The 12,945-nt window shown below is 50.6% G+C and overlaps 1 protein-coding gene across 3 annotated transcripts in view; it reads left to right on the forward strand.

The window, feature by feature from the left end:
- Positions 1–6,591: 6,591 nt before the first annotated feature.
- Positions 6,592–12,945, forward strand: part of HEPACAM (hepatic and glial cell adhesion molecule) — a 467,036-nt gene continuing 460,682 nt past the window's right edge. For 2 of the 3 annotated variants that reach the window (XM_068242699.1, XM_068242701.1), the window contains exon 1: positions 6,592–6,672. The gene's annotated coding sequence lies outside the window, so the exon portion shown is untranslated. Of the gene's footprint in view, positions 6,677–12,945 lie in introns of all 3 variants that reach the window. The other variant, XM_068242700.1, reaches the window with a different exon arrangement.

A 12,945-nucleotide genomic window follows, 5' to 3' on the forward strand; every position in this document is an offset into this window, starting at 1 on the left:
ACCGAGCGGGTCACGTGGTTCGGGTAAATAAATACCCGAACCACGTAATTTCTCCGCCACTTGAAGTTGGGTTTAGCTTTGGGTAGGCAGGCAGGTTAGACTCTCTCACCAGCTAGGCTAGCCAGGCCCCCCCCAGCCTCCTAGTCATACTACTGTAGTGCCACTCAGCGTGCTTGTACTGCTGGGATCAGTAGTACTTCCGCCACCAGTATATAGCATTGTCTATTTGCCACTGTACTGCCAGTCAGCGTGTATTTCTGGGATCAGTAGTACTTCCGCCACCAGTATATAGCATTGTCTATTGCCACTGTACTGCCAGTCAGCGTGTACTGCTGGGATCAGTAGTACTTCCGTCCGTCACCAGTGTATAGCATACTATATAGCATTGTCTTATTGCCACTGTACTGCCACAGTCAGCGTGTACTGCTGGGATCAGTAGTACTTCCGTCCGTCACCAGTATATAGCATACTATATAGCATTGTCTTATTGCCACTGTATTGCCAAAGTCAGCGTGTACTGCTGGGATCAGTAGTACTTCCGTCCGTCACCAGTATATACTATATAGCATTGTCTTATTGCCACTGTACTGCCACAGTCAGCGTGTACTGCTGGGATCAGTAGTACTTCCGTCCGTCACCAGTGTATAACATACTATATAGCATTGTCTTATTGCCACTGTACTGCCAGTCAGTGTGCGTGTACTGCTGGGATCAGTACAACCATAATGAAGAAATCCAGTGAAAGAGGGAGGGGCAATGGAAGAGGTGTTTCCCCTGACGGTTCACGTAGAGGCCGCAGTGGAGCACCTAAGAAAACCCACTCAATACCACCCATGTGTGCCAGACAAACAACCCTCACTAATCCACAAGAGCAGGACCGGATAATGAATTGGTTGACCTCTCAAGCGTCCAGCAGCGGGTTAAGCAGCAGCAGCACCAGCACATCCTTGTCACGCACGAGGTCCTCTGCCAGTTACAAGGAGTCAGTGGGCACAAAGGTGACACAACCAGCAGCTACACCATGCACACAATGGCCAAATAACCAGTCCGAACAATTATTTCCGGACACAATGGGCTCTTTGGAGGAGCTATTCCCACTCCTACCCCCACAAACAATGGAACAGCCAGAAATGTTGTGCCCGGATTCACAACCATTGTGCGAGGAAACTGCACCACTCATTGAAATGCAAGGCGAGGACGAAGACACCCAAATCCCTGAGCAATGTGCGCAGGAATTGGAATTGCAGGGGGTCCACCAAGAACATATTGAAGACATGGGAGTGAGGTGCGCAGAGGGTGTTCTGGGGAGCTCTAGTCCACTGCACACAGACACAGTCACAGATGAGGAGATGGAAGAGGAGGTTTTGGACGATGTGGACACAGACCCGGATTATCGAGTAGTACCTCGCTGTCGGGATAGCAGCAGTACAGATGAGTCTGTTGCAGAACCCACTGCTGCAAGAGTTCGCCGTGTGCCACAAAGTAGGCGGGGTATTTTGGACACAACAGGCGTAGCCGTAGAAGTGAGACGCCAAACAGGCACGAAGCAAACTCGCCAGCAAAGCAGGAGCTCAAAAGTCTGGGCTTTCTTTGAAGACTGCAGGGTGGATGTTACCATGGTGATTTGCAAGTGTGCAGGACCCGACTGAGCAGGGGGAAAAATGTCAACAACCTCTCCACCACCAGCATGCGCCGCCACATTGTAGCCAAACATAGCACTCTGTGGTCAAACACGCAAGGCCAGGGTAGCGTCTCGCTTCCAGCCCCCAGCAACACTGCCTCCGTTGTCACCAGACCCTCCTCAGCAGCAGCCCAGCCATTACGTGGTGCACAAACATCCGTAGTAGACGACGATGTCAGTTTCCACAACAGTCCTCTTGACGTTTCCCAGTCTTCAACGACCACGACAACAACAACCAACTGTCCTTCAGTGTGCGATCCTACGGTTCAGTTGTCCGTCCCGGAGATGTTTGAGCGCAAGAGAAAATTGCCAGCAAATGACCCCCGGGCCGTGGCACTAACAGCCAGCATAGCCAAGTTTGTGGCCTGCGAAATGCTGCCATATCGCGTGGTGGAGACAAACAGCTTCAAGCGCATGATGGCGCTTGCCATCCCACGTTACGTGGTTCCCAGCCGATACTATTTTGCGCGGTCTGCAGTGCCAGCGTTACATGAGCACGTGGTTAGCAAAATAACCAGAAGCTTGAAAAATGCCGTTGCCTGCAAGGTTCACCTCACCACAGACACCTGGACGAGTGCCTTTGGCCAGGGTCGATACATCTCCCTGACAGCGCACTGGGTGAACCTTGTGGAGCCTTTCAGTGACTCCTCCTCACCGGCTACGGCGCGGGTGTTGCCCACGCCGCAAACTGCTGGACCGGCGTCCCTCAGAGGCACCAATCTCGACTCTGACTCCTTCTCCTCCAACGCCTCTCAAAGCTGTACCTCATCCGGCATCGGTAACCCAGCAATAGGGTCGTCGTGGAAGCAGTGCAGCACAGCTGTTGCCATGCGTCAGCAAGCCTTACTGAAGCTGATCTGCCTTGGAGATAAGCAGCACACAGGTGAAGAAATTTGGAAGGGAATCAAGGAACAGACCGATTTGTGGCTGGCACCGCTGGACCTGAAACCAGGCATGGTTGTGTGTGACAATGGGAGCAATCTCATTCTCGCTTTAAAGTTGTCTAAGCTGAGACACATCCCTTGCCTGGCACACGTTATGAACCTAGTTGTTCAACGGTTCCTGAGGACATACCCAGGCGTGGCAGATCTTCTGCTGAAGGTGCGACGAGTGGCCAAATATTTCCGAAAGTCCAGTACCGCTTCGGTGGGACTCACCAAGATGCAGGAGTGGTTCAATCTACCGAACCATCGCTTGGTGTGTGATGTACCCACGCGCTGGAATTCGACGCTGCACATGCTAGCACGCTTTTGCGAGCAGAAGAGTGCAGTGGTCCAGTACATGACGGCGCAGTACCGAGGCGCATCCGGGCAGCTACCAAGCTTCTGTGGATCTGATTGGGCCACCATGTTGGACCTCTGCCAAGTCCTCCAAAATTTTGAGCAATCCACGTTGCTTGTGAGCGGTGACAACTCTTCAGTCAGCATTACGATACCACTGCTGTGTTTACTGAAGAGATCAATGTTGCGGATCAAGGAAGCCGCAGTCAGGATGCAAGTGGGGGAATCTCAAGAGGACAACGATCAGCGTGATGATGATACCAACATCAGACAATCTGCCTCAGGAAACGCTGGTCCTCCCAGCTATTCTGAAGAAGAGAACGAGGAACAGCTGGAGTTGGAGCAGGACTTGGATGCCCCCACTGCCGAGGGACAGAGCGGTGCACGTTGGACTTCCACGATTCAGCGGGAATGGACAGCAGAAGAAGACGAGGAAGAAGGTGGGCGACGGCGTGATGCTGGTGATGATGATGAGGGTGCGTCAAGCTCAGAAGAACATGATGAGGATTCTGTTAGGACTGTGGCAGACATGGCTCAATTCATGCTAGACTGCATTGAATGCGACCCGCGCGTTGTTCGAATTCTGGACGACGTGAATTACTGGGTTTATACCCTTCTTCCGGTACAAAGACAATGTTCCAAAACTCATTGGAGAAAGTGTCAGACAGGTCAAAATTGAAGAATACCAGCAGGCCCTTGTGGAGACATTAGAGAGGAGATTGACATCCTCCTCCTCCTCTAGCCAGTTCCACGCCGACAGACTGACTTCCGCAAACCCAGGACGAGGAGGGGAACAAAGAACGCAAGCTGCAGCTAGTGCCCACAAGGGAATTGTATCGGCAGTGTCCTTGGAGTGGCAAAATTTTCTGACACCCATGCAGCAGCCCACAGAACAGCAATCGCCCAGTTCCACCTCCAACACCGATCGCCTGCAGAAGATGGTCAAGGACTACATGTCAGATGGCGTAGCCGTGTTGAACAATCCATCTGCACCCTTCAATTATTGGGTCTCTAAGCTACACATCTGGCACGAACTGGCAATGTACGCAATAGAGGTGCTGGCTTGTCCTGCAGCCAGCGTTATGTCCGAACGATGTTTCAGTGCTGCCGGAGGCATCATTACAGATCGGCGTATCCGCCTCTCCACAGCAAATGCAGACCGGCTGACACAAATTAAAATGAATCAATCGTGGATTGGAAACGACTACGCAACACTCCCCGAGTCCGACCCCGACCAAGGACCATGAACATCTGTGATGGCTTAGCGTTGCCACTTTCCGTAATATCCCATTTCTATTTATTAATCACTGCATGGCGACAAAACTCATTGCTTTGCTTTGAAAATAATACAAGATTGTTGTTACCTGTGCCAAAAAAAACTGACATTTTCCGCATTTAAAAGACAATTTCCCTTTGAAACTTAAAAATCGTTTTTCTCAAAAACGATAAGGTCCTTTCGGAAAAAAATAGTTTCCTCTTATACCCACCCCCCCTGTCCACATACCCTGAAAATTTGGTCTATGTTACATGTAAGGAGGCTTTGCAAAGCAGGAAAGTTCGGGTCCCCATTGACTTCCATTATGTTCGGTGTTCGGCACGAATGTACCGAACATCGGGACACCGTTCGGCCGAACGTTCTCGAACCCAAACATCTGGATGTTCGCCCAACACTATTTTTAAGCTCATTTAGCTTCCTTTTATCCTTTTGGCGCCTCTGTTCTCCTGCATAATATTGAGTCCACCCTGGGTGGAGGGTTGAACCCCCTTTTTCTCATCTACAGTGAGCGACTTCTTATTCCTGAGTGGGGTCAGGAAAATCTCCCCACCTTACAGTGGTTGCCTAATGGTAACCCTGGTTTGTGAGTATTAATATTTACTCTATCTAGTAACCATTTACCAGTACATATTACACTATTGGGGCTCTTGGTGTTCCTTGTTTTTAACTCTAGAAACGTTATTAAAGACAGGAGACAAGCTTAGTGAATTGAGGCCATTGCTGCCTACCTGATCTGTCTGACCCCTCTCACTCACCAGTGGGCCCTCGCCACTGGTGAGGTTTCTCTTTAGATCCTGTCAGTAACCTCCCTCGCCACCAGTGAGGTTACCACTGAGGTTCTATCAGTAACATACTGTTTGCACCAATCACTTCACCTTGTGCAATAAAGCTAGAGACTTCTGTCTCATCTATTACACCTCTTGCTTTCTATATCTGTATTATTGGTGATTCTGCAGATCATCAAATAATCAGATATAGTGCATTATTGGTGATACTGCAGATCACCACATAATCAGAAATTTGAATCCCGCTGACATACTTTGTTACAAAAGGTTTTTGAAAAGAGGATAACCCCAAAAAGTTATTGATTCTGCAAAAGAAAATGCGATGAACACCCAGAGATCAGATCTATTGATCCATAGAGAGAAGGACAAAGGTAATAATAAGGGCAGAACTAGAATAATCAACACCTTCACAAATCAATCTGTTCATATTAAACATATTATTGAATGACATTGGTCTATTTTGCAATTTGACCCACAATTGAGAGATTATCTACCTGCAAGACCTAATTTTACCTACCGGAGAGGCAGGAACTTGGGTGACACCTTAACACACTCTCATCTCCAAAAGAAATCGATGGTACCAGATAAAAGACCTTTTAAAAAAACATGGCTGGGTTCCAGCCTTAAGGGAATGCATAAATGTGGAAGGTGCAAAGCTTATGTACATGTTGAAAAATGCTGCAGTTTCCAGGCCCCTAAAAACGGTAGAGTCTTTGATTTATATGATTTTTACAACTGTGAAACGGAAGGTGTGGTATATGCCATTAAATGTCCATGCCCATTAGTCTATATCGGTGAAACCACAAGAGCAATAAAAGTGAGAATTCTGGAACATCTGGGTGACATAAAGCATAAACGAAATACCTCTGTAGCTAAACACTTTTTGGAGAAACATGATGGTGACCCTACATTGCTCAAGCTTTGGGTAATTCAGCAATGCAAACTGGGGCCCCGCGGAGTTAATCTGGATCTCAAATTGAGACAACTTGAGTCCCAGTGGATTTATAGATTGGGAACTTTGAACCCTGGTGGCTTAAATGAGGGATTTACATATACTCCCTGTTTGTAACAGGGTATGCAATCTTTTCAGTCCTCCTCCATAGTCCATGTGCTGGACATTTTGTTTTCAAGGATTTTTATGTGCTCATGTTATTAATACCAATATAGGTATTTTTATTCTCTGACCCCTCCCCCCCCCCTTTCCAGCTTGTTGTCAAATATCTGGTATCAATTCAATTGCTTACTCACCCTATTTCTGAGTGTTTTTACATCCTGACCAATAGCAAGCGGCAGATTCCAATTATGCCCAATTTTCCCATTGTTTTGCTTTTCCTATTTGTAACTCTATAATGTTTCAACCTTCTATACATTGCTATACCAGTGTTGTTGCTAGGTAACCCCAGAGTCTATACTAGGATAATGATGGTGGGCGTGTTTGTTTACGTTTACACTCACTTCCACCCCTCTGTGATATGGATCTCTAGCGCGCATATATGCAACCACAGACGCATCACCGAACGCATTGCCGCCTATGATGACGCGGCGTTGAGTATATGCGACCGTTTTTGATGCATCTGATTGGTCAGAAAGATGGTCTGGTCTGTAACAAGGCAGCACATTGGCTACAGCGAACGGTGACCACATGATGCAGTTGGTATCAATGGCAAATTAGTATTTGTGATCCTGCAGTATTCAGCATGTCTTTTTATTATAAGTGCTTCCAGTTATGATGCCTGGTTGGATTATCATCTATATATATATATATATATATATATATATATATATATATATATATATATATATATATATATATATATCGATAGATATCAAATTAGGCAAGGTGTTTCAGTATCATCAAGGAGAAAGAAGGGGAAGTAAAGGGAAAATAAAATAAAAAATGTTCTGCTATCAGCAGACTGCAGATGCTAATGTTGCTATATTTTCCCATTGTTATGCTTTGCTTATTTGTAACTCTATTATGTGTCTACCTCCTATACATCGCTATACCAGTGTTGTTGCTAGGTGGTCCTGGAGTCCATACTAGGATAATGATGGTGGGATCGTTTGTTTGTGTTTACACTCACTTCCGCCCCTCTGTGATACGCATCTCTAGCACGCATGCATGCGGCCACAGAGACACATCACTGAACGCATTGTCGCATGTGATGACGCGGTGTCACGTATATGCAGCCGTTTTGACGCACCAGATTGGTCAGAAAGATGGTCTGATCTGCAACATGGCAGCACATTGGCTAAAGTGAACGGTCATCACATGATGCAGTTGGTATCAATGGGAAATGAGTATTTGCGATCCTGCAGTATTCAGCATTACTATAAGTGCTTCCAGTTTATGCCTGGTTTGATTATCATCATCTAAATAATATATATATATATATATATATATATATATATATATATCAAATTAGGCAGGGTGATTCAGTATTATCCAGTTTTCTTGTTTGTTTTTTCTTTATCTGCTATGTTTATAATGACATTCAATGTTGATTGGTGAGTTTCTTGATTGATGGCCTTCATGGCCAATCCTGGACAACATGGAGTGGGGGAATGTCAGGGTGTGTCCAGGGCTGTATTTAGGGTTTGGGCTCCCCTAGGCACCCCAAACCTACGGCGCCCCCCAGGAGAATGTTGGTGGCGCGCTTTGCGCGCCACGGCGAAAAATGGGCGTGGCCACAGAATGCAGTGGGCGTGCCCATAACACAGTGGGTGTGGCTAATTAAAATATCCTAGTAAGAGTGCAGCCCAAAGTCAGTGGGGCCATGGTTTCTCCCTGGGTATGAGTAAAGTGACCTTAAAAAAGCAAGTAGGAAATGTCCCCCCCCCCCAAAAAAAAACCCCACTCATTAGCCAGTGTTCTCTCGCATAAAATAGTGGTAGGTATTAGAGTATGAGCTCCCCTGAGAAAAGTCAGTAACATGACTGTTCTCTGCAAAGTGCTGCAGAATATGCCAGTGCTATATAAATACATAATAATATGGTAGGACATTAGACTATGGGAGAATTAGATTGTAAGCTCCTCAGAGGATAGTCAGTGACATGACTACGTACTCCGTGGAGTACTGCTGAAGATGTAAGTACAATATAGTACAGTGGTATGGCAGCATGATGGCGTAGTGCACAGGTGTCAAACTCCAGTCCTGGAGGGCCAGATCCGTGCCGGTGTTTATGATGGACTGTGAAAGAGAGGAATGGGTTCTACCTGATGGACCACACTTGTCCTGATTCAGATCCATCAATTCATTTGAGCTGTGTCAAAAATGTGTGAGGACCTCGGCCCTCGAAGGACCGGTTTGACATCCCTGGTGTAGTGGTTAGCACTCTCGCCTTGCAGCGCTGGGTTCCTGGTTCGAATCCTAGCCAGGTCAACATCTGCAAGGAGTTTGTATGTTCTCCCTTTGTCTGTGTGAGTTTCCTTAAGACACTCTGGTTTCCTCCCACATCCCAACAACATACGATGCCGATAAGTATAATGTTAATTGGCTTCCCCTAAAAATTGGCCCTAGACTACGATACATACATAGACATATGACTATGGTAAGGATTAGATTGTGAGCCCCTCTGTGGGACAGTTATGTGACAAAACAATACATACTGTGTACAGCGCTGCATAATATGTTGGTGCTATATAAATAATTAGTATAAGTACAGTAGCCAGGTCTATAGGTGTCCAAATGTAGACATACTATAGGTGTCCCCAGTATAGATATCCAGGTCTATAGGTATCCCCAGTTTAGGTAGTAGTCAGGGGCGTAACTAGAGATCACTGGGCTCGCTTGCGAGAATTTGGATGGCCCCCCCCCCCCCCCCCCCATAGGGTCCAAATAATCATAATGGGGCAGTGTTTCACCATAAAATAATCGCAATGTGTGCAGCATTTCAGCAGAGAATAATCACGAGTGCAACATTTCAGCAAAGAATAATCGCAATGTGGGCAACATTTCACCACAAAATAATCGCAATGTGGGCAGCATTTCACCAGAAAATAATCACAATGAGTGCAACATTTCAGCAAAGAATAATCGCAATGTGGGCAACATTTCACCAGAAAATAATCACAATGAGTGCAGCATTTCAGCAGAGAATAATTGCAATGTGGGCAACATTTCACCAGAAAATAATCACAATGTGGGCAGCATTTCAGCAGTAAATCACACAGTGGGCAGCATAACACCAGTGGGCTGGCTGAGTACCTGGCTGGGTGAGCTGGTAGTGGGCTGGCTGTGTAAGCAGTAGGCTGGCTGAGTAATTAATTGCAGTATTTGTATAGCGCCTTTCTCCTGTCGGACTCAAAGCACTTGTGAGGCAGCCACTAGAGCGCACTCAGTAGGCAGTAGCAGTGTTAAGGAGACTTGCCCAAGAAACTCCTTACTGAATAGGTGCTGGCTTACTGAACAGGCAGAGCCGAGATTTGAACCCAGGTCTCCTGTGTCAGAGGCAGAGCCCTTAACCTTTACACTATCCAGCCACTGCCTGGCTAAACGAGCGGGCAGTGGGCTGGGTACCAGGCTGCGCGAGCGGGCAGGCTGGGCGAGCGGGCAGTGGGTTGGCTGGGTACCTGGCTGGGCGAGCGGGCAGTGGACTGGCTTGGTACCTGGCTGGGCGAGCGGGCAGTGGGCTGGCTGGGCAAGCGGGCAGTGGGCTGGCTGGGCAAGCAGGCAGTGGGCTGGCTGGGTACGCGGGCTGGCTGGATACCTGGCTGGGCATGCGGGCTGGCTGGATACCTGGCTGGGCATGCGGGCAGTGGGCTGGCTGGGTACCTGGCTGGGCATGCAGTCAGTGGGCTTGCTGGGTACCTGGCTGGGCATGCAGGCAGTGGGCTGGCTGGGTACCTGGCTGGGCATGCAGGCAGTGGGCTTGCTGGGTACCTGGCTGGGCATGCAGGCAGTGGGCTGGCTGGGTACCTGGCTGGGCATGCAGGCAGTGGGCTGGTTAGGTACCTGGCTGGGCATGCGGGCTGGCTGGGTACCTGGCTGGGCATGCGGGCTGGCTGGGTACCTGGCTGGGCATGCGGGCTGGCTGGGTACCGGGCTGGCTGGGTACCTGGCTGGGCGTGCGGGCTGGCTGGGTACCTGGCTGGGCGTGCGAGCTGGCTGGGTACGTGGCTGGGCGTGCGGGCTGGCTGGGTACCTGGCTGGGCGTGCGGGCTGGCTGGGTACCTGGCTGGGCGTGTGGGATGGCTGGGTACCTGGCTGGGCGTGCGGGCTGGCTGGGTACCTGGCTGGGCGTGTGGGCTGGCTGGGTACCTGGCTGGGCGTGCGGGCTGGCTGGGTACCTGGCTGGCTGGGTACCTGGCTGGGCATGCGGGCTGGCTGGGTACCTGGCTGGGCAGCGGACTGGCTGGGTACCTGGCTGGGCAGCGGGCTGGCTGGGTACCTGGCTGGGCAGCGGGCTGGCTGGGTACCTGGCTGGGCAGCGGACTGGCTGGGTACCTGGCTGGGCAGCGGGCTGGCTGGGTACCTGGCTGGGCAGCGGGCTGGCTGGGTACCTGGCTGGGCATGCGGGCTGGCTGGGTACCTGGCTGGGCATGCGGGCTGGCTGGGTACCTGGCTGGGCAGTGGGCTGGCTGGGTACCTGGCTGGGCATGCGGGCTGGCTGGGTACCTGGCTGGGCAGCGGGCTGGCTGGGTATTGGGCTGGGCATGCGGGCTGGCTGGGTACCTGGCTGGGCGTGCGGGCTGGCTGGGTACCTGGCTGGGCATGCGGGCTGGCTGGGTACCTGGCTGGGCATGCGGGCTGGCTGGGTACCTGGCTGGGCATGCGGGCTGGCTGGGTACCTGGCTGGGCAGTGGGCTGGCTGGGTACCTGGCTGGGCATGCGGGCTGGCTGGTTACCTGGCTGGGCAGTGGGCTGGCTGGGTACCTGGCTGGGCATGCGGGCTGGCTGGGTACCTGGCTGGGCGTGCGGGCTGGCTGGGTACCTGGCTGGGCAGCGGGCTGGCTGGGTACCTGGCTGGGCAGCGGGCTGGCTGGGTACCTGGCTGGGCGTGCGGGCTGGCTGGGTACCTGGCTGGGCGTGCGGGCTGGCTGGGCGTGCGGGCTGGCTGGGTACCTGGCTGGCTGGGTATCTGGCTGGGCATGCGGGCTGGCTGGGTACCTGGCTGGGCAGCGGGCTGGCTGGGTACCTGGCTGAGCAGCGGGCTGGCTGGGTACCTGGCTGGGCATGCGGGCTGGCTGGGTACCTGGCTGGGCATGCGGGCTGGCTGGGTACCTGGCTGGGCATGCGGGCTGGCTGGGTACCTGGCTGGGCAGTGGGCTGGCTGGGTACCTGGCTGGGCATGCGGGCTGGCTGGGTACCTGGCTGGGCAGCGGGCTGGCTGGGTATCGAGCTGGGCAGCGGGCTGGCTGGGTACCTACCTGGCTGTGCGAGCTGGCTCCTGGCTGGGTAGCGGGGCTGCAGTTGCCAGCGGCTCCTTCGCGCTTCTCCCGACTCGCTCCCGCCCTCCAGCAGAGTGGCAGACATGATCCTGAACTCTGCATGCCGCCGCCTGGTCTAGTGACGTCATTAGACCAGGCGGCGGCATGCAGAGTTCAGGATCATGTCCTGGCCGGCCGCTGCCACTCTGCTGGAGGGCGGGGGTGAGCGAGCTCCCCTCATCTGTTGGTGCGCTCTCCGCCGCTCCCACCGCACCCCCCGCCCAACTAAAAAAAAAAAAAAATATTTTGGATTTTATTAATAAAAAAATAATAATAATAAAAAAAATAATAATAATTGAACTTTAGGTGCCCCCCCCCCCCCCGAGGACCCGCCCATGGCACCGGCCCACGGGTGCCTCTTAATAGATACGGCCCTGGGTGTGTCCTGCTTCTTCCCAGCAGCCCTCATTTGAAGTATAAAAGGACTGCAGGAAGGTCATGCTTTCATGGCTGCTACTATATAGCCATAATGCTATACTATGCACTGATTTTATTGTTTTTCTGAATGTATTTATACAGGGGCGCTTCTAGCCTTTTTGTCACTCCAGGCAAGAAATCCTGTGGTGCGCCCCCCCCCCCCCCCCATAAAAAATAAGCACACATTATCCTATATAATAATTGGCAAGTGTCTCTGCGTCCCATGTCCCTATGTCAGTGCTTTTGCGCTACCGCCCATGTGCCACACTGACAGCCATTGGGACAGGTCGAGGACAAGCAAGGGGGCAGGGTGGGCGGGTGTGGGCGCATGCGCGCTGACATACCGTGGTGACAGACCTAGAGACGTTTTTAAAAGGGCTTAGGTCGACTAGTAGAGGATATAAAGCATAACTATGAAATGGGGCCCTAGGCAAGATAACACATTTAACCCTTCACTGATGGTCACCTAGCTTATTTAGGGAGATTTGGTGGGGGCTAGCAATCGCCGGGCCCCTAGACTCTCTCCAGGCCCTAGGCAACTGCACATACAGCACACGCTGAAGCTATGCGCCTCAAAAACAGCACCCTCACTACAAGTCCCAACATCATGTCCCAACAGAACAAGTTAAGGTATCATGTCCTTCACATTTCAGGATCAGATTATCAAGTAAAACGGTATTCATTTCAGAATACTTTTTCACAAGCATTATGGGATATGTAAATATGTTACCGCCTGTTAGGATAGAACTGGAGTGGTTATATCATGACATTGAAATGCTACCATATTAATGTTTACTTTCCATGTACTTTTTATTTGAACTGGGCCCATCAAATGTGCTTCCTGCCATTTTTAAATGGCCCAGTACCAAACAGTATAGAATATGCAATTACGTTTATTGCATTTTATCAACTACAACACATCCCATTTGATAAAATGCCATGAAAATAATGTCATTAAATAAAAATTGCAATCAGCAGATAACATGGCCACCTCAAAACATGTTTGGGTATTAGATATCCTGTCCCCCACAGATCAAATGCAGATATCCTGCCCCCCCCCCCCCCACAGATCAAAT

Source organism: Hyperolius riggenbachi, chromosome 6 (genome assembly GCF_040937935.1).
Source record: "Hyperolius riggenbachi isolate aHypRig1 chromosome 6, aHypRig1.pri, whole genome shotgun sequence".
Classification (NCBI taxonomy): Eukaryota; Metazoa; Chordata; class Amphibia; order Anura; family Hyperoliidae; genus Hyperolius; species Hyperolius riggenbachi.